The 22,996-nt window shown below is 45.7% G+C and overlaps 26 non-coding genes across 26 annotated transcripts; all 26 read right to left on the bottom strand.

Annotated features, from left to right (window-relative positions):
• Positions 1 to 427: 427 nt before the first annotated feature.
• trnaa-ugc (transfer RNA alanine (anticodon UGC)) lies at positions 428 to 499 on the bottom strand. The gene has a single exon. It is a non-coding gene; the product is annotated as a tRNA-Ala (tRNA).
• A 109-nt stretch (positions 500 to 608) lies between these two features.
• On the bottom strand, positions 609 to 680 carry trnag-ucc (transfer RNA glycine (anticodon UCC)). The gene has a single exon. It is a non-coding gene; the product is annotated as a tRNA-Gly (tRNA).
• Positions 681 to 2,119: 1,439 nt separating this feature from the next.
• On the bottom strand, positions 2,120 to 2,191 carry trnaa-ugc (transfer RNA alanine (anticodon UGC)). The gene has a single exon. It is a non-coding gene; the product is annotated as a tRNA-Ala (tRNA).
• Positions 2,192 to 2,300: 109 nt separating this feature from the next.
• On the bottom strand, positions 2,301 to 2,372 carry trnag-ucc (transfer RNA glycine (anticodon UCC)). The gene has a single exon. It is a non-coding gene; the product is annotated as a tRNA-Gly (tRNA).
• Positions 2,373 to 3,587: 1,215 nt separating this feature from the next.
• On the bottom strand, positions 3,588 to 3,659 carry trnaa-ugc (transfer RNA alanine (anticodon UGC)). The gene has a single exon. It is a non-coding gene; the product is annotated as a tRNA-Ala (tRNA).
• Positions 3,660 to 3,768: 109 nt separating this feature from the next.
• On the bottom strand, positions 3,769 to 3,840 carry trnag-ucc (transfer RNA glycine (anticodon UCC)). The gene has a single exon. It is a non-coding gene; the product is annotated as a tRNA-Gly (tRNA).
• A 1,439-nt stretch (positions 3,841 to 5,279) lies between these two features.
• On the bottom strand, positions 5,280 to 5,351 carry trnaa-ugc (transfer RNA alanine (anticodon UGC)). The gene has a single exon. It is a non-coding gene; the product is annotated as a tRNA-Ala (tRNA).
• Positions 5,352 to 5,460: 109 nt separating this feature from the next.
• trnag-ucc (transfer RNA glycine (anticodon UCC)) lies at positions 5,461 to 5,532 on the bottom strand. Its single transcript has one exon. It is a non-coding gene; the product is annotated as a tRNA-Gly (tRNA).
• A 1,439-nt stretch (positions 5,533 to 6,971) lies between these two features.
• Positions 6,972 to 7,043, bottom strand: trnaa-ugc (transfer RNA alanine (anticodon UGC)). The gene has a single exon. It is a non-coding gene; the product is annotated as a tRNA-Ala (tRNA).
• Positions 7,044 to 7,152: 109 nt separating this feature from the next.
• On the bottom strand, positions 7,153 to 7,224 carry trnag-ucc (transfer RNA glycine (anticodon UCC)). The gene has a single exon. It is a non-coding gene; the product is annotated as a tRNA-Gly (tRNA).
• A 1,439-nt stretch (positions 7,225 to 8,663) lies between these two features.
• On the bottom strand, positions 8,664 to 8,735 carry trnaa-ugc (transfer RNA alanine (anticodon UGC)). Its single transcript has one exon. It is a non-coding gene; the product is annotated as a tRNA-Ala (tRNA).
• Positions 8,736 to 8,844: 109 nt separating this feature from the next.
• Positions 8,845 to 8,916, bottom strand: trnag-ucc (transfer RNA glycine (anticodon UCC)). The gene has a single exon. It is a non-coding gene; the product is annotated as a tRNA-Gly (tRNA).
• A 1,430-nt stretch (positions 8,917 to 10,346) lies between these two features.
• On the bottom strand, positions 10,347 to 10,418 carry trnaa-ugc (transfer RNA alanine (anticodon UGC)). Its single transcript has one exon. It is a non-coding gene; the product is annotated as a tRNA-Ala (tRNA).
• A 109-nt stretch (positions 10,419 to 10,527) lies between these two features.
• trnag-ucc (transfer RNA glycine (anticodon UCC)) lies at positions 10,528 to 10,599 on the bottom strand. Its single transcript has one exon. It is a non-coding gene; the product is annotated as a tRNA-Gly (tRNA).
• Positions 10,600 to 12,038: 1,439 nt separating this feature from the next.
• Positions 12,039 to 12,110, bottom strand: trnaa-ugc (transfer RNA alanine (anticodon UGC)). Its single transcript has one exon. It is a non-coding gene; the product is annotated as a tRNA-Ala (tRNA).
• Positions 12,111 to 12,219: 109 nt separating this feature from the next.
• trnag-ucc (transfer RNA glycine (anticodon UCC)) lies at positions 12,220 to 12,291 on the bottom strand. The gene has a single exon. It is a non-coding gene; the product is annotated as a tRNA-Gly (tRNA).
• A 1,430-nt stretch (positions 12,292 to 13,721) lies between these two features.
• On the bottom strand, positions 13,722 to 13,793 carry trnaa-ugc (transfer RNA alanine (anticodon UGC)). Its single transcript has one exon. It is a non-coding gene; the product is annotated as a tRNA-Ala (tRNA).
• A 109-nt stretch (positions 13,794 to 13,902) lies between these two features.
• trnag-ucc (transfer RNA glycine (anticodon UCC)) lies at positions 13,903 to 13,974 on the bottom strand. Its single transcript has one exon. It is a non-coding gene; the product is annotated as a tRNA-Gly (tRNA).
• Positions 13,975 to 15,413: 1,439 nt separating this feature from the next.
• trnaa-ugc (transfer RNA alanine (anticodon UGC)) lies at positions 15,414 to 15,485 on the bottom strand. Its single transcript has one exon. It is a non-coding gene; the product is annotated as a tRNA-Ala (tRNA).
• Positions 15,486 to 15,594: 109 nt separating this feature from the next.
• On the bottom strand, positions 15,595 to 15,666 carry trnag-ucc (transfer RNA glycine (anticodon UCC)). Its single transcript has one exon. It is a non-coding gene; the product is annotated as a tRNA-Gly (tRNA).
• A 1,430-nt stretch (positions 15,667 to 17,096) lies between these two features.
• trnaa-ugc (transfer RNA alanine (anticodon UGC)) lies at positions 17,097 to 17,168 on the bottom strand. The gene has a single exon. It is a non-coding gene; the product is annotated as a tRNA-Ala (tRNA).
• A 1,590-nt stretch (positions 17,169 to 18,758) lies between these two features.
• Positions 18,759 to 18,830, bottom strand: trnaa-ugc (transfer RNA alanine (anticodon UGC)). The gene has a single exon. It is a non-coding gene; the product is annotated as a tRNA-Ala (tRNA).
• A 1,590-nt stretch (positions 18,831 to 20,420) lies between these two features.
• trnaa-ugc (transfer RNA alanine (anticodon UGC)) lies at positions 20,421 to 20,492 on the bottom strand. Its single transcript has one exon. It is a non-coding gene; the product is annotated as a tRNA-Ala (tRNA).
• A 109-nt stretch (positions 20,493 to 20,601) lies between these two features.
• Positions 20,602 to 20,673, bottom strand: trnag-ucc (transfer RNA glycine (anticodon UCC)). Its single transcript has one exon. It is a non-coding gene; the product is annotated as a tRNA-Gly (tRNA).
• Positions 20,674 to 22,112: 1,439 nt separating this feature from the next.
• trnaa-ugc (transfer RNA alanine (anticodon UGC)) lies at positions 22,113 to 22,184 on the bottom strand. Its single transcript has one exon. It is a non-coding gene; the product is annotated as a tRNA-Ala (tRNA).
• Positions 22,185 to 22,293: 109 nt separating this feature from the next.
• Positions 22,294 to 22,365, bottom strand: trnag-ucc (transfer RNA glycine (anticodon UCC)). The gene has a single exon. It is a non-coding gene; the product is annotated as a tRNA-Gly (tRNA).
• Between the last annotated feature and the right edge of the window lie 631 nt (positions 22,366 to 22,996).

The following is a 22,996-nucleotide window of genomic DNA, read 5'->3' as shown; positions in this document are numbered from 1 at the left end:
TTCTGAAATACTCAGACCGGCCCGTCTGTTACCAACAACCATGCCACGTTCAAAGTCACTTAAATCACCGTACTTCCTCATTCTGATGCTTGGTCTTAACTACAGGAGATTCTCTTGACCATGTCTACGTGCCTAATTGCATTGATTTGCTGCCATGTGATTGGCTGGTTAGAAATTTTCGTCGAAGAGCAGTTGGAGCAGTTATTTTACCTAATAAAGTGGCCGGTGAGTGTAAATGCATGTATGTGTCCCATATATACTCCTCATGACCATTAAAGCTTTTTGAAGGCATTGATGTTCAATAGCAAGCAGCAAGTCCAATTCATCTTGTGAGTTTGTCTAACTGTGAACATAATTCATCCTTTATGGAACAAGCAGTGTTGCTGATTACTCTTCCTTAATTCATGTGGTTTATTAACACAAATAATGGAGATGCCGGGGATTGAACCCGGGGCCTCATACATGCAAAGCATGCGCTCTACCACTGAGCTACATCCCCTTCGTGGTCGATTCTGAAGACAGGAAGACAGGAAGTTCTAAGAGTTGCTAGTTCAAGAGAAATAACTCTATTGAACTGTGAAAATTCAGATTTTTCACAAAAGTAGTGCTGCGATGGCCGGGAATCGAACCCGGGTCAACTGCTTGGAAGGCAGCTATGCTCACCACTATACCACCATCGCACGGATCTGGCCCATAAACGTCATAATTTCCGCATCAAAGGGAAAAACCGGATTTCAATGGGACTGAGGTTTGTCTGTCCGCTTTGCAGCAAAAGGCAGGACTAGATGACTAATCCTTGATTTAAAAAGGTCCTGGAAACATTCCTCAGAGAATTTGGTCCATATTGACATGATGGCGTCACGCAGTTGCTGCAGATTTGTCGGCTACACATCCATGATGTGAATCTCCCGTTCCACCATATCCCAAAGGTGTTCTATTGATTTGACATCTGGTGACTGTGGAGGCCATTTGAGGACAGTGAACTCATTGTCATGTTCAACAAACCGTTCTGAGATGATTCGGGCTTTATGACACATCGCGTTATCCTGCTGGAAGTAGCCATCAGAAAATGGGTACACTGCGGTCAAAAAGGGATGGACCAATACTCAGGTAGGCTGTGGCGTTGGCACAATGCTAAATTGGTACTGATGGGTTCAAAGTGTGCCAGGAAAATATCCCCCCAAACCGTTACACCACCACCACCAGCCTGAACCGTTGATACAAGGCAGGATGGATCCATGCTTTCATGTTGTTGATGCCAAATTCTGACCATACCATCCGAATGTCGCAGCCGATATTGAGACTCATCATACCAGGCAACCTTTTTCCAAACTTCTGTTGTCCAAATTTGGCGAGCCTGAGTGAGTGAATTGTAGCCTCCGTGTACTGTTCTTAGCTGACAGGAGTGGTACCCAGTGTGGTTCTGCTGCTGTGGCCCATCCACCTCAAGGTTCGACGTGTTGTGCATTCAGAGATGCTCTTCGGCATACCTCGGTTGTAACCAGTGGTTATTTGAGTTACTGTTGCCTTTCTATCAGCTACAACCAGTCTGGCCATTCTCTTCTGACCTCTGGCATCCACAAGGAATTTGCCCCCAAGGAACTAGCGCCCACTGGATATTTTCTCTTTTTCCGACCACTCTCTGTGAACCCCAGAGAGGTTTTTGCGTGAAAATCCCAGTAGATTGGCAGGTTCTGAAATACTCAGACCGGCCCGTCTGTTACCAACAACCATGCCACGTTCAAAGTCACTTAAATCACCGTACTTCCTCATTCTGATGCTTGGTCTTAACTACAGGAGATTCTCTTGACCATGTCTACGTGCCTAATTGCATTGATTTGCTGCCATGTGATTGGCTGGTTAGAAATTTTCGTCGAAGAGCAGTTGGAGCAGTTATTTTACCTAATAAAGTGGCCGGTGAGTGTAAATGCATGTATGTGTCCCATATATACTCCTCATGACCATTAAAGCTTTTTGAAGGCATTGATGTTCAATAGCAAGCAGCAAGTCCAATTCATCTTGTGAGTTTGTCTAACTGTGAACATAATTCATCCTTTATGGAACAAGCAGTGTTGCTGATTACTCTTCCTTAATTCATGTGGTTTATTAACACAAATAATGGAGATGCCGGGGATTGAACCCGGGGCCTCATACATGCAAAGCATGCGCTCTACCACTGAGCTACATCCCCTTCGTGGTCGATTCTGAAGACAGGAAGACAGGAAGTTCTAAGAGTTGCTAGTTCAAGAGAAATAACTCTATTGAACTGTGAAAATTCAGATTTTTCACAAAAGTAGTGCTGCGATGGCCGGGAATCGAACCCGGGTCAACTGCTTGGAAGGCAGCTATGCTCACCACTATACCACCATCGCACGGATCTGGCCCATAAACGTCATAATTTCCGCAACACAGGGAAAAACCGGATTTCAATGGGACTGAGGTTTGTCTGTCCGCTTTGCAGCAAAAGGCAGGACTAGATGACTAATCCTTGATTTAAAAAGGTCCTGGAAACATTCCTCAGAGAATTTGGTCCATATTGACATGATGGCGTCACGCAGTTGCTGCAGATTTGTCGGCTACACATCCATGATGTGAATCTCCCGTTCCACCATATCCCAAAGGTGTTCTATTGATTTGACATCTGGTGACTGTGGAGGCCATTTGAGGACAGTGAACTCATTGTCATGTTCAACAAACCGTTCTGAGATGATTCGGGCTTTATGACACATCGCGTTATCCTGCTGGAAGTAGCCATCAGAAAATGGGTACACTGCGGTCATAAAGGGATGGACCAATACTCAGGTAGGCTGTGGCGTTGGCACGATGCTAAATTGGTACTGATGGGTTCAAAGTGTGCCAGGAAAATATCCCCCCAAACCGTTACACCACCACCACCAGCCTGAACCGTTGATACAAGGCAGGATGGATCCATGCTTTCATGTTGTTGATGCCAAATTCTGACCATACCATCCGAATGTCGCAGCCGATATTGAGACTCATCATACCAGGCAACCTTTTTCCAAACTTCTGTTGTCCAAATTTGGCGAGCCTGAGTGAGTGAATTGTAGCCTCCGTGTACTGTTCTTAGCTGACAGGAGTGGTACCCAGTGTGGTTCTGCTGCTGTGGCCCATCCACCTCAAGGTTCGACGTGTTGTGCATTCAGAGATGCTCTTCGGCATACCTCGGTTGTAACCAGTGGTTATTTGAGTTACTGTTGCCTTTCTATCAGCTACAACCAGTCTGGCCATTCTCTTCTGACCTCTGGCATCCACAAGGAATTTGCCCCCAAGGAACTAGCGCCCACTGGATATTTTCTCTTTTTCCGACCACTCTCTGTGAACCCCAGAGAGGTTTTTGCAGTTATTTTACCTAATAAAGTGGCCGGTGAGTGTAAATGCATGTATGTGTCCCATATATACTCCTCATGACCATTAAAGCTTTTTGAAGGCATTGATGTTCAATAGCAAACAGCAAGTCCAATTCATGTTGTGAGTTTGTCTAACTGTGAACATAATTCATCCTTTATGGAACAAGCAGTGTTGCTGATTACTCTTCCTTAATTCATGTGGTTTATTAACACAAATAATGGAGATGCCGGGGACTGAACCCGGGGCCTCATACATGCAAAGCATGCGCTCTACCACTGAGCTACATCCCCTTCGTGGTCGACTCTGAAGACAGGAAGACAGGAAGTTCTAAGAGTTGCTAGTTCAAGAGAAATAACTCTATTGAACTGTGAAAATTCAGATTTTTCACAAAAGTAGTGCTGCGATGGCCGGGAATCGAACCCGGGTCAACTGCTTGGAAGGCAGCTATGCTCACCACTATACCACCATCGCACGGATCTGGCCCATAAACGTCATAATTTCCGCAACACAGGGAAAAACCGGATTTCAATGGGACTGAGGTTTGTCTGTCCGCTTTGCAGCAAAAGGCAGGACTAGATGACTAATCCTTGATTTAAAAAGGTCCTGGAAACATTCCTCAGAGAATTTGGTCCATATTGACATGATGGCGTCACGCAGTTGCTGCAGATTTGTCGGCTACACATCCATGATGTGAATCTCCCGTTCCACCATATCCCAAAGGTGTTCTATTGATTTGACATCTGGTGACTGTGGAGGCCATTTGAGGACAGTGAACTCATTGTCATGTTCAACAAACCGTTCTGAGATGATTCGGGCTTTATGACACATCGCGTTATCCTGCTGGAAGTAGCCATCAGAAAATGGGTACACTGCGGTCATAAAGGGATGGACCAATACTCAGGTAGGCTGTGGCGTTGGCACGATGCTAAATTGGTACTGATGGGTTCAAAGTGTGCCAGGAAAATATCCCCCCAAACCGTTACACCACCACCACCAGCCTGAACCGTTGATACAAGGCAGGATGGATCCATGCTTTCATGTTGTTGATGCCAAATTCTGACCATACCATCCGAATGTCGCAGCCGATATTGAGACTCATCATACCAGGCAACCTTTTTCCAAACTTCTGTTGTCCAAATTTGGCGAGCCTGAGTGAGTGAATTGTAGCCTCCGTGTACTGTTCTTAGCTGACAGGAGTGGTACCCAGTGTGGTTCTGCTGCTGTGGCCCATCCACCTCAAGGTTCGACGTGTTGTGCATTCAGAGATGCTCTTCGGCATACCTCGGTTGTAACCAGTGGTTATTTGAGTTACTGTTGCCTTTCTATCAGCTACAACCAGTCTGGCCATTCTCTTCTGACCTCTGGCATCCACAAGGAATTTGCCCCCAAGGAACTAGCGCCCACTGGATATTTTCTCTTTTTCCGACCACTCTCTGTGAACCCCAGAGAGGTTTTTGCGTGAAAATCCCAGTAGATTGGCAGGTTCTGAAATACTCAGACCGGCCCGTCTGTTACCAACAACCATGCCACGTTCAAAGTCACTTAAATCACCGTACTTCCTCATTCTGATGCTTGGTCTTAACTACAGGAGATTCTCTTGACCATGTCTACGTGCCTAATTGCATTGATTTGCTGCCATGTGATTGGCTGGTTAGAAATTTTCGTCGAAGAGCAGTTGGAGCAGTTATTTTACCTAATAAAGTGGCCGGTGAGTGTAAATGCATGTATGTGTCCCATATATACTCCTCATGACCATTAAAGCTTTTTGAAGGCATTGATGTTCAATAGCAAGCAGCAAGTCCAATTCATCTTGTGAGTTTGTCTAACTGTGAACATAATTCATCCTTTATGGAACAAGCAGTGTTGCTGATTACTCTTCCTTAATTCATGTGGTTTATTAACACAAATAATGGAGATGCCGGGGATTGAACCCGGGGCCTCATACATGCAAAGCATGCGCTCTACCACTGAGCTACATCCCCTTCATGGTCGATTCTGAAGACAGGAAGACAGGAAGTTCTAAGAGTTGCTAGTTCAAGAGAAATAACTCTATTGAACTGTGAAAATTCAGATTTTTCACAAAAGTAGTGCTGCGATGGCCGGGAATCGAACCCGGGTCAACTGCTTGGAAGGCAGCTATGCTCACCACTATACCACCATCGCACGGATCTGGCCCATAAACGTCATAATTTCCGCATCAAAGGGAAAAACCGGATTTCAATGGGACTGAGGTTTGTCTGTCCGCTTTGCAGCAAAAGGCAGGACTAGATGACTAATCCTTGATTTAAAAAGGTCCTGGAAACATTCCTCAGAGAATTTGGTCCATATTGACATGATGGCGTCACGCAGTTGCTGCAGATTTGTCGGCTACACATCCATGATGTGAATCTCCCGTTCCACCATATCCCAAAGGTGTTCTATTGATTTGACATCTGGTGACTGTGGAGGCCATTTGAGGACAGTGAACTCATTGTCATGTTCAACAAACCGTTCTGAGATGATTCGGGCTTTATGACACATCGCGTTATCCTGCTGGAAGTAGCCATCAGAAAATGGGTACACTGCGGTCAAAAAGGGATGGACCAATACTCAGGTAGGCTGTGGCGTTGGCACAATGCTAAATTGGTACTGATGGGTTCAAAGTGTGCCAGGAAAATATCCCCCCAAACCGTTACACCACCACCACCAGCCTGAACCGTTGATACAAGGCAGGATGGATCCATGCTTTCATGTTGTTGATGCCAAATTCTGACCATACCATCCGAATGTCGCAGCCGATATTGAGACTCATCATACCAGGCAACCTTTTTCCAAACTTCTGTTGTCCAAATTTGGCGAGCCTGAGTGAGTGAATTGTAGCCTCCGTGTACTGTTCTTAGCTGACAGGAGTGGTACCCAGTGTGGTTCTGCTGCTGTGGCCCATCCACCTCAAGGTTCGACGTGTTGTGCATTCAGAGATGCTCTTCGGCATACCTCGGTTGTAACCAGTGGTTATTTGAGTTACTGTTGCCTTTCTATCAGCTACAACCAGTCTGGCCATTCTCTTCTGACCTCTGGCATCCACAAGGAATTTGCCCCCAAGGAACTAGCGCCCACTGGATATTTTCTCTTTTTCCGACCACTCTCTGTGAACCCCAGAGAGGTTTTTGCGTGAAAATCCCAGTAGATTGGCAGGTTCTGAAATACTCAGACCGGCCCGTCTGTTACCAACAACCATGCCACGTTCAAAGTCACTTAAATCACCGTACTTCCTCATTCTGATGCTTGGTCTTAACTACAGGAGATTCTCTTGACCATGTCTACGTGCCTAATTGCATTGATTTGCTGCCATGTGATTGGCTGGTTAGAAATTTTCGTCGAAGAGCAGTTGGAGCAGTTATTTTACCTAATAAAGTGGCCGGTGAGTGTAAATGCATGTATGTGTCCCATATATACTCCTCATGACCATTAAAGCTTTTTGAAGGCATTGATGTTCAATAGCAAGCAGCAAGTCCAATTCATCTTGTGAGTTTGTCTAACTGTGAACATAATTCATCCTTTATGGAACAAGCAGTGTTGCTGATTACTCTTCCTTAATTCATGTGGTATATTAACACAAATAATGGAGATGCCGGGGATTGAACCCGGGGCCTCATACATGCAAAGCATGCGCTCTACCACTGAGCTACATCCCCTTCGTGGTCGATCCTGAAGACAGGAAGACAGGAAGTTCTAAGAGTTGCTAGTTCAAGAGAAATAACTCTATTGAACTGTGAAAATTCAGATTTTTCACAAAAGTAGTGTTGCGATGGCCGGGAATCGAACCCGGGTCAACTGCTTGGAAGGCAGCTATGCTCACCACTATACCACCATCGCACGGATCTGGCCCATAAACGTCATAATTTCCGCAACACAGGGAAAAACCGGATTTCAATGGGACTGAGGTTTGTCTGTCCGCTTTGCAGCAAAAGGCAGGACTAGATGACTAATCCTTGATTTAAAAAGGTCCTGGAAACATTCCTCAGAGAATTTGGTCCATATTGACATGATGGCGTCACGCAGTTGCTGCAGATTTGTCGGCTACACATCCATGATGTGAATCTCCCGTTCCACCATATCCCAAAGGTGTTCTATTGATTTGACATCTGGTGACTGTGGAGGCCATTTGAGGACAGTGAACTCATTGTCATGTTCAACAAACCGTTCTGAGATGATTCGGGCTTTATGACACATCGCGTTATCCTGCTGGAAGTAGCCATCAGAAAATGGGTACACTGCGGTCATAAAGGGATGGACCAATACTCAGGTAGGCTGTGGCGTTGGCACGATGCTAAATTGGTACTGATGGGTTCAAAGTGTGCCAGGAAAATATCCCCCCAAACCGTTACACCACCACCACCAGCCTGAACCGTTGATACAAGGCAGGATGGATCCATGCTTTCATGTTGTTGATGCCAAATTCTGACCATACCATCCGAATGTCGCAGCCGATATTGAGACTCATCATACCAGGCAACCTTTTTCCAAACTTCTGTTGTCCAAATTTGGCGAGCCTGAGTGAGTGAATTGTAGCCTCCGTGTACTGTTCTTAGCTGACAGGAGTGGTACCCAGTGTGGTTCTGCTGCTGTGGCCCATCCACCTCAAGGTTCGACGTGTTGTGCATTCAGAGATGCTCTTCGGCATACCTCGGTTGTAACCAGTGGTTATTTGAGTTACTGTTGCCTTTCTATCAGCTACAACCAGTCTGGCCATTCTCTTCTGACCTCTGGCATCCACAAGGAATTTGCCCCCAAGGAACTAGCGCCCACTGGATATTTTCTCTTTTTCCGACCACTCTCTGTGAACCCCAGAGAGGTTTTTGCGTGAAAATCCCAGTAGATTGGCAGGTTCTGAAATACTCAGACCGGCCCGTCTGTTACCAACAACCATGCCACGTTCAAAGTCACTTAAATCACCGTACTTCCTCATTCTGATGCTTGGTCTTAACTACAGGAGATTCTCTTGACCATGTCTACGTGCCTAATTGCATTGATTTGCTGCCATGTGATTGGCTGGTTAGAAATTTTCGTCGAAGAGCAGTTGGAGCAGTTATTTTACCTAATAAAGTGGCCGGTGAGTGTAAATGCATGTATGTGTCCCATATATACTCCTCATGACCATTAAAGCTTTTTGAAGGCATTGATGTTCAATAGCAAGCAGCAAGTCCAATTCATCTTGTGAGTTTGTCTAACTGTGAACATAATTCATCCTTTATGGAACAAGCAGTGTTGCTGATTACTCTTCCTTAATTCATGTGGTATATTAACACAAATAATGGAGATGCCGGGGATTGAACCCGGGGCCTCATACATGCAAAGCATGCGCTCTACCACTGAGCTACATCCCCTTCGTGGTCGATCCTGAAGACAGGAAGACAGGAAGTTCTAAGAGTTGCTAGTTCAAGAGAAATAACTCTATTGAACTGTGAAAATTCAGATTTTTCACAAAAGTAGTGTTGCGATGGCCGGGAATCGAACCCGGGTCAACTGCTTGGAAGGCAGCTATGCTCACCACTATACCACCATCGCACGGATCTGGCCCATAAACGTCATAATTTCCGCAACACAGGGAAAAACCGGATTTCAATGGGACTGAGGTTTGTCTGTCCGCTTTGCAGCAAAAGGCAGGACTAGATGACTAATCCTTGATTTAAAAAGGTCCTGGAAACATTCCTCAGAGAATTTGGTCCATATTGACATGATGGCGTCACGCAGTTGCTGCAGATTTGTCGGCTACACATCCATGATGTGAATCTCCCGTTCCACCATATCCCAAAGGTGTTCTATTGATTTGACATCTGGTGACTGTGGAGGCCATTTGAGGACAGTGAACTCATTGTCATGTTCAACAAACCGTTCTGAGATGATTCGGGCTTTATGACACATCGCGTTATCCTGCTGGAAGTAGCCATCAGAAAATGGGTACACTGCGGTCATAAAGGGATGGACCAATACTCAGGTAGGCTGTGGCGTTGGCACGATGCTAAATTGGTACTGATGGGTTCAAAGTGTGCCAGGAAAATATCCCCCCAAACCGTTACACCACCACCACCAGCCTGAACCGTTGATACAAGGCAGGATGGATCCATGCTTTCATGTTGTTGATGCCAAATTCTGACCATACCATCCGAATGTCGCAGCCGATATTGAGACTCATCATACCAGGCAACCTTTTTCCAAACTTCTGTTGTCCAAATTTGGCGAGCCTGAGTGAGTGAATTGTAGCCTCCGTGTACTGTTCTTAGCTGACAGGAGTGGTACCCAGTGTGGTTCTGCTGCTGTGGCCCATCCACCTCAAGGTTCGACGTGTTGTGCATTCAGAGATGCTCTTCGGCATACCTCGGTTGTAACCAGTGGTTATTTGAGTTACTGTTGCCTTTCTATCAGCTACAACCAGTCTGGCCATTCTCTTCTGACCTCTGGCATCCACAAGGAATTTGCCCCCAAGGAACTAGCGCCCACTGGATATTTTCTCTTTTTCCGACCACTCTCTGTGAACCCCAGAGAGGTTTTTGCGTGAAAATCCCAGTAGATTGGCAGGTTCTGAAATACTCAGACCGGCCCGTCTGTTACCAACAACCATGCCACGTTCAAAGTCACCGTACTTCCTCATTCTGATGCTTGGTCTTAACTACAGGAGATTCTCTTGACCATGTCTACGTGCCTAATTGCATTGATTTGCTGCCATGTGATTGGCTGGTTAGAAATTTTCGTCGAAGAGCAGTTGGAGCAGTTATTTTACCTAATAAAGTGGCCGGTGAGTGTAAATGCATGTATGTGTCCCATATATACTCCTCATGACCATTAAAGCTTTTTGAAGGCATTGATGTTCAATAGCAAGCAGCAAGTCCAATTCATCTTGTGAGTTTGTCTAACTGTGAACATAATTCATCCTTTATGGAACAAGCAGTGTTGCTGATTACTCTTCCTTAATTCATGTGGTATATTAACACAAATAATGGAGATGCCGGGGATTGAACCCGGGGCCTCATACATGCAAAGCATGCGCTCTACCACTGAGCTACATCCCCTTCGTGGTCGATCCTGAAGACAGGAAGACAGGAAGTTCTAAGAGTTGCTAGTTCAAGAGAAATAACTCTATTGAACTGTGAAAATTCAGATTTTTCACAAAAGTAGTGTTGCGATGGCCGGGAATCGAACCCGGGTCAACTGCTTGGAAGGCAGCTATGCTCACCACTATACCACCATCGCACGGATCTGGCCCATAAACGTCATAATTTCCGCAACACAGGGAAAAACCGGATTTCAATGGGACTGAGGTTTGTCTGTCCGCTTTGCAGCAAAAGGCAGGACTAGATGACTAATCCTTGATTTAAAAAGGTCCTGGAAACATTCCTCAGAGAATTTGGTCCATATTGACATGATGGCGTCACGCAGTTGCTGCAGATTTGTCGGCTACACATCCATGATGTGAATCTCCCGTTCCACCATATCCCAAAGGTGTTCTATTGATTTGACATCTGGTGACTGTGGAGGCCATTTGAGGACAGTGAACTCATTGTCATGTTCAACAAACCGTTCTGAGATGATTCGGGCTTTATGACACATCGCGTTATCCTGCTGGAAGTAGCCATCAGAAAATGGGTACACTGCGGTCATAAAGGGATGGACCAATACTCAGGTAGGCTGTGGCGTTGGCACGATGCTAAATTGGTACTGATGGGTTCAAAGTGTGCCAGGAAAATATCCCCCCAAACCGTTACACCACCACCACCAGCCTGAACCGTTGATACAAGGCAGGATGGATCCATGCTTTCATGTTGTTGATGCCAAATTCTGACCATACCATCCGAATGTCGCAGCCGATATTGAGACTCATCATACCAGGCAACCTTTTTCCAAACTTCTGTTGTCCAAATTTGGCGAGCCTGAGTGAGTGAATTGTAGCCTCCGTGTACTGTTCTTAGCTGACAGGAGTGGTACCCAGTGTGGTTCTGCTGCTGTGGCCCATCCACCTCAAGGTTCGACGTGTTGTGCATTCAGAGATGCTCTTCGGCATACCTCGGTTGTAACCAGTGGTTATTTGAGTTACTGTTGCCTTTCTATCAGCTACAACCAGTTTGGCCATTCTCTTCTGACCTCTGGCATCCACAAGGAATTTGCCCCCAAGGAACTAGCGCCCACTGGATATTTTCTCTTTTTCCGACCACTCTCTGTGAACCCCAGAGAGGTTTTTGCGTGAAAATCCCAGTAGATTGGCAGGTTCTGAAATACTCAGACCGGCCCGTCTGTTACCAACAACCATGCCACGTTCAAAGTCACTTAAATCACCGTACTTCCTCATTCTGATGCTTGGTCTTAACTACAGGAGATTCTCTTGACCATGTCTATGTGCCTTATTGCATTGATTTGCTGCCATGTGATTGGCTGGTTAGAAATTTTCGTCGAAGAGCAGTTGGAGCAGTTATTTTACCTAATAAAGTGGCCGGTGAGTGTAAATGCATGTATGTGTCCCATATATACTCCTCATGACCATTAAAGCTTTTTGAAGGCATTGATGTTCAATAGCAAGCAGCAAGTCCAATTCATCTTGTGAGTTTGTCTAACTGTGAACATAATTCATCCTTTATGGAACAAGCAGTGTTGCTGATTACTCTTCCTTAATTCATGTGGTTTATTAACACAAATAATGGAGATGCCGGGGATTGAACCCGGGGCCTCATACATGCAAAGCATGCGCTCTACCACTGAGCTACATCCCCTTCATGGTCGATTCTGAAGACAGGAAGACAGGAAGTTCTAAGAGTTGCTAGTTCAAGAGAAATAACTCTATTGAACTGTGAAAATTCAGATTTTTCACAAAAGTAGTGCTGCGATGGCCGGGAATCGAACCCGGGTCAACTGCTTGGAAGGCAGCTATGCTCACCACTATACCACCATCGCACGGATCTGGCCCATAAACGTCATAATTTCCGCATCAAAGGGAAAAACCGGATTTCAATGGGACTGAGGTTTGTCTGTCCGCTTTGCAGCAAAAGGCAGGACTAGATGACTAATCCTTGATTTAAAAAGGTCCTGGAAACATTCCTCAGAGAATTTGGTCCATATTGACATGATGGCGTCACGCAGTTGCTGCAGATTTGTCGGCTACACATCCATGATGTGAATCTCCCGTTCCACCATATCCCAAAGGTGTTCTATTGATTTGACATCTGGTGACTGTGGAGGCCATTTGAGGACAGTGAACTCATTGTCATGTTCAACAAACCGTTCTGAGATGATTCGGGCTTTATGACACATCGCGTTATCCTGCTGGAAGTAGCCATCAGAAAATGGGTACACTGCGGTCAAAAAGGGATGGACCAATACTCAGGTAGGCTGTGGCGTTGGCACAATGCTAAATTGGTACTGATGGGTTCAAAGTGTGCCAGGAAAATATCCCCCCAAACCGTTACACCACCACCACCAGCCTGAACCGTTGATACAAGGCAGGATGGATCCATGCTTTCATGTTGTTGATGCCAAATTCTGACCATACCATCCGAATGTCGCAGCCGATATTGAGACTCATCATACCAGGCAACCTTTTTCCAAACTTCTGTTGTCCAAATTTGGCGAGCCTGAGTGAGTGAATTGTAGCCTCCGTGTACTGTTCTTAGCTGACAGGAGTGGTACCCAGTGTGGTTCTGCTGCTGTGGCCCATCCACCTCAAGGTTCGACGTGTTGTGCATTCAGAGATGCTCTTCGGCATACCTCGGTTGTAACCAGTGGTTATTTGAGTTACTGTTGCCTTTCTATCAGCTACAACCAGTCTGGCCATTCTCTTCTGACCTCTGGCATCCACAAGGAATTTGCCCCCAAGGAACTAGCGCCCACTGGATATTTTCTCTTTTTCCGACCACTCTCTGTGAACCCCAGAGAGGTTTTTGCGTGAAAATCCCAGTAGATTGGCAGGTTCTGAAATACTCAGACCGGCCCGTCTGTTACCAACAACCATGCCACGTTCAAAGTCACCGTACTTCCTCATTCTGATGCTTGGTCTTAACTACAGGAGATTCTCTTGACCATGTCTACGTGCCTAATTGCATTGATTTGCTGCCATGTGATTGGCTGGTTAGAAATTTTCGTCGAAGAGCAGTTGGAGCAGTTATTTTACCTAATAAAGTGGCCGGTGAGTGTAAATGCATGTATGTGTCCCATATATACTCCTCATGACCATTAAAGCTTTTTGAAGGCATTGATGTTCAATAGCAAGCAGCAAGTCCAATTCATCTTGTGAGTTTGTCTAACTGTGAACATAATTCATCCTTTATGGAACAAGCAGTGTTGCTGATTACTCTTCCTTAATTCATGTGGTATATTAACACAAATAATGGAGATGCCGGGGATTGAACCCGGGGCCTCATACATGCAAAGCATGCGCTCTACCACTGAGCTACATCCCCTTCGTGGTCGATCCTGAAGACAGGAAGACAGGAAGTTCTAAGAGTTGCTAGTTCAAGAGAAATAACTCTATTGAACTGTGAAAATTCAGATTTTTCACAAAAGTAGTGTTGCGATGGCCGGGAATCGAACCCGGGTCAACTGCTTGGAAGGCAGCTATGCTCACCACTATACCACCATCGCACGGATCTGGCCCATAAACGTCATAATTTCCGCAACACAGGGAAAAACCGGATTTCAATGGGACTGAGGTTTGTCTGTCCGCTTTGCAGCAAAAGGCAGGACTAGATGACTAATCCTTGATTTAAAAAGGTCCTGGAAACATTCCTCAGAGAATTTGGTCCATATTGACATGATGGCGTCACGCAGTTGCTGCAGATTTGTCGGCTACACATCCATGATGTGAATCTCCCGTTCCACCATATCCCAAAGGTGTTCTATTGATTTGACATCTGGTGACTGTGGAGGCCATTTGAGGACAGTGAACTCATTGTCATGTTCAACAAACCGTTCTGAGATGATTCGGGCTTTATGACACATCGCGTTATCCTGCTGGAAGTAGCCATCAGAAAATGGGTACACTGCGGTCATAAAGGGATGGACCAATACTCAGGTAGGCTGTGGCGTTGGCACGATGCTAAATTGGTACTGATGGGTTCAAAGTGTGCCAGGAAAATATCCCCCCAAACCGTTACACCACCACCACCAGCCTGAACCGTTGATACAAGGCAGGATGGATCCATGCTTTCATGTTGTTGATGCCAAATTCTGACCATACCATCCGAATGTCGCAGCCGATATTGAGACTCATCATACCAGGCAACCTTTTTCCAAACTTCTGTTGTCCAAATTTGGCGAGCCTGAGTGAGTGAATTGTAGCCTCCGTGTACTGTTCTTAGCTGACAGGAGTGGTACCCAGTGTGGTTCTGCTGCTGTGGCCCATCCACCTCAAGGTTCGACGTGTTGTGCATTCAGAGATGCTCTTCGGCATACCTCGGTTGTAACCAGTGGTTATTTGAGTTACTGTTGCCTTTCTATCAGCTACAACCAGTTTGGCCATTCTCTTCTGACCTCTGGCATCCACAAGGAATTTGCCCCCAAGGAACTAGCGCCCACTGGATATTTTCTCTTTTTCCGACCACTCTCTGTGAACCCCAGAGAGGTTTTTGCGTGAAAATCCCAGTAGATTGGCAGGTTCTGAAATACTCAGACCGGCCCGTCTGTTACCAACAACCATGCCACGTTCAAAGTCACTTAAATCACCGTACTTCCTCATTCTGATGCTTGGTCTTAACTACAGGAGATTCTCTTGACCATGTCTATGTGCCTTATTGCATTGATTTGCTGCCATGTGATTGGCTGGTTAGAAATTTTCGTCGAAGAGCAGTTGGAGCAGTTATTTTACCTAATAAAGTGGCCGGTGAGTGTAAATGCATGTATGTGTCCCATATATACTCCTCATGACCATTAAAGCTTTTTGAAGGCATTGATGTTCAATAGCAAGCAGCAAGTCCAATTCATCTTGTGAGTTTGTCTAACTGTGAACATAATTCATCCTTTATGGAACAAGCAGTGTTGCTGATTACTCTTCCTTAATTCATGTGGTTTATTAACACAAATAATGGAGATGCCGGGGATTGAACCCGGGGCCTCATACATGCAAAGCATGCGCTCTACCACTGAGCTACATCCCCTTCATGGTCGATTCTGAAGACAGGAAGACAGGAAGTTCTAAGAGTTGCTAGTTCAAGAGAAATAACTCTATTGAACTGTGAAAATTCAGATTTTTCACAAAAGTAGTGCTGCGATGGCCGGGAATCGAACCCGGGTCAACTGCTTGGAAGGCAGCTATGCTCACCACTATACCACCATCGCACGGATCTGGCCCATAAACGTCATAATTTCCGCATCAAAGGGAAAAACCGGATTTCAATGGGACTGAGGTTTGTCTGTCCGCTTTGCAGCAAAAGGCAGGACTAGATGACTAATCCTTGATTTAAAAAGGTCCTGGAAACATTCCTCAGAGAATTTGGTCCATATTGACATGATGGCGTCACGCAGTTGCTGCAGATTTGTCGGCTACACATCCATGATGTGAATCTCCCGTTCCACCATATCCCAAAGGTGTTCTATTGATTTGACATCTGGTGACTGTGGAGGCCATTTGAGGACAGTGAACTCATTGTCATGTTCAACAAACCGTTCTGAGATGATTCGAGCTTTATGACACATCGCGTTATCCTGCTGGAAGTAGCCATCAGAAAATGGGTACACTGCGGTCAAAAAGGGATGGACCAATACTCAGGTAGGCTGTGGCGTTGGCACAATGCTAAATTGGTACTGATGGGTTCAAAGTGTGCCAGGAAAATATCCCCCCAAACCGTTACACCACCACCACCAGCCTGAACCGTTGATACAAGGCAGGATGGATCCATGCTTTCATGTTGTTGATGCCAAATTCTGACCATACCATCCGAATGTCGCAGCCGATATTGAGACTCATCATACCAGGCAACCTTTTTCCAAACTTCTGTTGTCCAAATTTGGCGAGCCTGAGTGAGTGAATTGTAGCCTCCGTGTACTGTTCTTAGCTGACAGGAGTGGTACCCAGTGTGGTTCTGCTGCTGTGGCCCATCCACCTCAAGGTTCGACGTGTTGTGCATTCAGAGATGCTCTTCGGCATACCTCGGTTGTAACCAGTGGTTATTTGAGTTACTGTTGCCTTTCTATCAGCTACAACCAGTCTGGCCATTCTCTTCTGACCTCTGGCATCCACAAGGAATTTGCCCCCAAGGAACTAGCGCCCACTGGATATTTTCTCTTTTTCCGACCACTCTCTGTGAACCCCAGAGAGGTTTTTGCGTGAAAATCCCAGTAGATTGGCAGGTTCTGAAATACTCAGACCGGCCCGTCTATTACCAACAACCATGCCACGTTCAAAGTCACCGTACTTCCTCATTCTGATGCTTGGTCTTAACTACAGGAGATTCTCTTGACCATGTCTACGTGCCTAATTGCATTGATTTGCTGCCATGTGATTGGCTGGTTAGAAATTTTCGTCGAAGAGCAGTTGGAGCAGTTATTTTACCTAATAAAGTGGCCGGTGAGTGTAAATGCATGTATGTGTCCCATATATACTCCTCATGACCATTAAAGCTTTTTGAAGGCATTGATGTTCAATAGCAAGCAGCAAGTCCAATTCATCTTGTGAGTTTGTCTAACTGTGAACATAATTCATCCTTTATGGAACAAGCAGTGTTGCTGATTACTCTTCCTTAATTCATGTGGTTTATTAACACAAATAATGGAGATGCCGGGGATTGAACCCGGGGCCTCATACATGCAAAGCATGCGCTCTACCACTGAGCTACATCCCCTTCGTGGTCGATTCTGAAGACAGGAAGACAGGAAGTTCTAAGAGTTGCTAGTTCAAGAGAAATAACTCTATTGAACTGTGAAAATTCAGATTTTTCACAAAAGTAGTGCTGCGATGGCCGGGAATCGAACCCGGGTCAACTGCTTGGAAGGCAGCTATGCTCACCACTATACCATAAACGTCATAATTTCCGCATCAAAGGGAAAAACCGGATTTCAATGGGACTGAGGTTTGTCTGTCCGCTTTGCAGCAAAAGGCAGGACTAGATGACTAATCCTTGATTTAAAAAGGTCCTGGAAACATTCCTCAGAGAATTTGGTCCATATTGACATGATGGCGTCACGCAGTTGCTGCAGATTTGTCGGCTACACATCCATGATGTGAATCTCCCGTTCCACCATATCCCAAAGGTGTTCTATTGATTTGACATCTGGTGACTGTGGAGGCCATTTGAGGACAGTGAACTCATTGTCATGTTCAACAAACCGTTCTGAGATGATTCGGGCTTTATGACACATCGCGTTATCCTGCTGGAAGTAGCCATCAGAAAATGGGTACACTGCGGTCAAAAAGGGATGGACCAATACTCAGGTAGGCTGTGGCGTTGGCACAATGCTAAATTGGTACTGATGGGTTCAAAGTGTGCCAGGAAAATATCCCCCCAAACCGTTACACCACCACCACCAGCCTGAACCGTTGATACAAGGCAGGATGGATCCATGCTTTCATGTTGTTGATGCCAAATTCTGACCATACCATCCGAATGTCGCAGCCGATATTGAGACTCATCATACCAGGCAACCTTTTTCCAAACTTCTGTTGTCCAAATTTGGCGAGCCTGAGTGAGTGAATTGTAGCCTCCGTGTACTGTTCTTAGCTGACAGGAGTGGTACCCAGTGTGGTTCTGCTGCTGTGGCCCATCCACCTCAAGGTTCGACGTGTTGTGCATTCAGAGATGCTCTTCGGCATACCTCGGTTGTAACCAGTGGTTATTTGAGTTACTGTTGCCTTTCTATCAGCTACAACCAGTCTGGCCATTCTCTTCTGACCTCTGGCATCCACAAGGAATTTGCCCCCAAGGAACTAGCGCCCACTGGATATTTTCTCTTTTTCCGACCACTCTCTGTGAACCCCAGAGAGGTTTTTGCGTGAAAATCCCAGTAGATTGGCAGGTTCTGAAATACTCAGACCGGCCCGTCTGTTACCAACAACCATGCCACGTTCAAAGTCACCGTACTTCCTCATTCTGATGCTTGGTCTTAACTACAGGAGATTCTCTTGACCATGTCTACGTGCCTAATTGCATTGATTTGCTGCCATGTGATTGGCTGGTTAGAAATTTTCGTCGAAGAGCAGTTGGAGCAGTTATTTTACCTAATAAAGTGGCCGGTGAGTGTAAATGCATGTATGTGTCCCATATATACTCCTCATGACCATTAAAGCTTTTTGAAGGCATTGATGTTCAATAGCAAGCAGCAAGTCCAATTCATCTTGTGAGTTTGTCTAACTGTGAACATAATTCATCCTTTATGGAACAAGCAGTGTTGCTGATTACTCTTCCTTAATTCATGTGGTTTATTAACACAAATAATGGAGATGCCGGGGATTGAACCCGGGGCCTCATACATGCAAAGCATGCGCTCTACCACTGAGCTACATCCCCTTCATGGTCGATTCTGAAGACAGGAAGACAGGAAGTTCTAAGAGTTGCTAGTTCAAGAGAAATAACTCTATTGAACTGTGAAAATTCAGATTTTTCACAAAAGTAGTGCTGCGATGGCCGGGAATCGAACCCGGGTCAACTGCTTGGAAGGCAGCTATGCTCACCACTATACCATAAACGTCATAATTTCCGCATCAAAGGGAAAAACCGGATTTCAATGGGACTGAGGTTTGTCTGTCCGCTTTGCAGCAAAAGGCAGGACTAGATGACTAATCCTTGATTTAAAAAGGTCCTGGAAACATTCCTCAGAGAATTTGGTCCATATTGACATGATGGCGTCACGCAGTTGCTGCAGATTTGTCGGCTACACATCCATGATGTGAATCTCCCGTTCCACCATATCCCAAAGGTGTTCTATTGATTTGACATCTGGTGACTGTGGAGGCCATTTGAGGACAGTGAACTCATTGTCATGTTCAACAAACCGTTCTGAGATGATTCGGGCTTTATGACACATCGCGTTATCCTGCTGGAAGTAGCCATCAGAAAATGGGTACACTGCGGTCAAAAAGGGATGGACCAATACTCAGGTAGGCTGTGGCGTTGGCACAATGCTAAATTGGTACTGATGGGTTCAAAGTGTGCCAGGAAAATATCCCCCCAAACCGTTACACCACCACCACCAGCCTGAACCGTTGATACAAGGCAGGATGGATCCATGCTTTCATGTTGTTGATGCCAAATTCTGACCATACCATCCGAATGTCGCAGCCGATATTGAGACTCATCATACCAGGCAACCTTTTTCCAAACTTCTGTTGTCCAAATTTGGCGAGCCTGAGTGAGTGAATTGTAGCCTCCGTGTACTGTTCTTAGCTGACAGGAGTGGTACCCAGTGTGGTTCTGCTGCTGTGGCCCATCCACCTCAAGGTTCGACGTGTTGTGCATTCAGAGATGCTCTTCGGCATACCTCGGTTGTAACCAGTGGTTATTTGAGTTACTGTTGCCTTTCTATCAGCTACAACCAGTCTGGCCATTCTCTTCTGACCTCTGGCATCCACAAGGAATTTGCCCCCAAGGAACTAGCGCCCACTGGATATTTTCTCTTTTTCCGACCACTCTCTGTGAACCCCAGAGAGGTTTTTGCGTGAAAATCCCAGTAGATTGGCAGGTTCTGAAATACTCAGACCGGCCCGTCTGTTACCAACAACCATGCCACGTTCAAAGTCACCGTACTTCCTCATTCTGATGCTTGGTCTTAACTACAGGAGATTCTCTTGACCATGTCTACGTGCCTAATTGCATTGATTTGCTGCCATGTGATTGGCTGGTTAGAAATTTTCGTCGAAGAGCAGTTGGAGCAGTTATTTTACCTAATAAAGTGGCCGGTGAGTGTAAATGCATGTATGTGTCCCATATATACTCCTCATGACCATTAAAGCTTTTTGAAGGCATTGATGTTCAATAGCAAGCAGCAAGTCCAATTCATCTTGTGAGTTTGTCTAACTGTGAACATAATTCATCCTTTATGGAACAAGCAGTGTTGCTGATTACTCTTCCTTAATTCATGTGGTTTATTAACACAAATAATGGAGATGCCGGGGATTGAACCCGGGGCCTCATACATGCAAAGCATGCGCTCTACCACTGAGCTACATCCCCTTCATGGTCGATTCTGAAGACAGGAAGACAGGAAGTTCTAAGAGTTGCTAGTTCAAGAGAAATAACTCTATTGAACTGTGAAAATTCAGATTTTTCACAAAAGTAGTGCTGCGATGGCCGGGAATCGAACCCGGGTCAACTGCTTGGAAGGCAGCTATGCTCACCACTATACCACCATCGCACGGATCTGGCCCATAAACGTCATAATTTCCGCATCAAAGGGAAAAACCGGATTTCAATGGGACTGAGGTTTGTCTGTCCGCTTTGCAGCAAAAGGCAGGACTAGATGACTAATCCTTGATTTAAAAAGGTCCTGGAAACATTCCTCAGAGAATTTGGTCCATATTGACATGATGGCGTCACGCAGTTGCTGCAGATTTGTCGGCTACACATCCATGATGTGAATCTCCCGTTCCACCATATCCCAAAGGTGTTCTATTGATTTGACATCTGGTGACTGTGGAGGCCATTTGAGGACAGTGAACTCATTGTCATGTTCAACAAACCGTTCTGAGATGATTCGGGCTTTATGACACATCGCGTTATCCTGCTGGAAGTAGCCATCAGAAAATGGGTACACTGCGGTCAAAAAGGGATGGACCAATACTCAGGTAGGCTGTGGCGTTGGCACAATGCTAAATTGGTACTGATGGGTTCAAAGTGTGCCAGGAAAATATCCCCCCAAACCGTTACACCACCACCACCAGCCTGAACCGTTGATACAAGGCAGGATGGATCCATGCTTTCATGTTGTTGATGCCAAATTCTGACCATACCATCCGAATGTCGCAGCCGATATTGAGACTCATCATACCAGGCAACCTTTTTCCAAACTTCTGTTGTCCAAATTTGGCGAGCCTGAGTGAGTGAATTGTAGCCTCCGTGTACTGTTCTTAGCTGACAGGAGTGGTACCCAGTGTGGTTCTGCTGCTGTGGCCCATCCACCTCAAGGTTCGACGTGTTGTGCATTCAGAGATGCTCTTCGGCATACCTCGGTTGTAACCAGTGGTTATTTGAGTTACTGTTGCCTTTCTATCAGCTACAACCAGTCTGGCCATTCTCTTCTGACCTCTGGCATCCACAAGGAATTTGCCCCCAAGGAACTAGCGCCCACTGGATATTTTCTCTTTTTCCGACCACTCTCTGTGAACCCCAGAGAGGTTTTTGCGTGAAAATCCCAGTAGATTGGCAGGTTCTGAAATACTCAGACCGGCCCGTCTGTTACCAACAACCATGCCACGTTCAAAGTCACTTAAATCACCGTACTTCCTCATTCTGATGCTTGGTCTTAACTACAGGAGATTCTCTTGACCATGTCTACGTGCCTAATTGCATTGATTTGCTGCCATGTGATTGGCTGGTTAGAAATTTTCGTCGAAGAGCAGTTGGAGCAGTTATTTTACCTAATAAAGTGGCCGGTGAGTGTAAATGCATGTATGTGTCCCATATATACTCCTCATGACCATTAAAGCTTTTTGAAGGCATTGATGTTCAATAGCAAGCAGCAAGTCCAATTCATCTTGTGAGTTTGTCTAACTGTGAACATAATTCATCCTTTATGGAACAAGCAGTGTTGCTGATTACTCTTCCTTAATTCATGTGGTATATTAACACAAATAATGGAGATGCCGGGGATTGAACCCGGGGCCTCATACATGCAAAGCATGCGCTCTACCACTGAGCTACATCCCCTTCGTGGTCGATCCTGAAGACAGGAAGACAGGAAGTTCTAAGAGTTGCTAGTTCAAGAGAAATAACTCTATTGAACTGTGAAAATTCAGATTTTTCACAAAAGTAGTGTTGCGATGGCCGGGAATCGAACCCGGGTCAACTGCTTGGAAGGCAGCTATGCTCACCACTATACCACCATCGCACGGATCTGGCCCATAAACGTCATAATTTCCGCAACACAGGGAAAAACCGGATTTCAATGGGACTGAGGTTTGTCTGTCCGCTTTGCAGCAAAAGGCAGGACTAGATGACTAATCCTTGATTTAAAAAGGTCCTGGAAACATTCCTCAGAGAATTTGGTCCATATTGACATGATGGCGTCACGCAGTTGCTGCAGATTTGTCGGCTACACATCCATGATGTGAATCTCCCGTTCCACCATATCCCAAAGGTGTTCTATTGATTTGACATCTGGTGACTGTGGAGGCCATTTGAGGACAGTGAACTCATTGTCATGTTCAACAAACCGTTCTGAGATGATTCGGGCTTTATGACACATCGCGTTATCCTGCTGGAAGTAGCCATCAGAAAATGGGTACACTGCGGTCATAAAGGGATGGACCAATACTCAGGTAGGCTGTGGCGTTGGCACGATGCTAAATTGGTACTGATGGGTTCAAAGTGTGCCAGGAAAATATCCCCCCAAACCGTTACACCACCACCACCAGCCTGAACCGTTGATACAAGGCAGGATGGATCCATGCTTTCATGTTGTTGATGCCAAATTCTGACCATACCATCCGAATGTCGCAGCCGATATTGAGACTCATCAT

Source organism: Cololabis saira, chromosome 11, assembly GCF_033807715.1.
Source record: "Cololabis saira isolate AMF1-May2022 chromosome 11, fColSai1.1, whole genome shotgun sequence".
Lineage (NCBI taxonomy): Eukaryota > Metazoa > Chordata > Actinopteri > Beloniformes > Belonidae > Cololabis > Cololabis saira.
The sequence above is the reverse complement of the archived record's forward strand: the minus strand, read 5'-3'. Positions and strand labels throughout refer to the sequence as shown.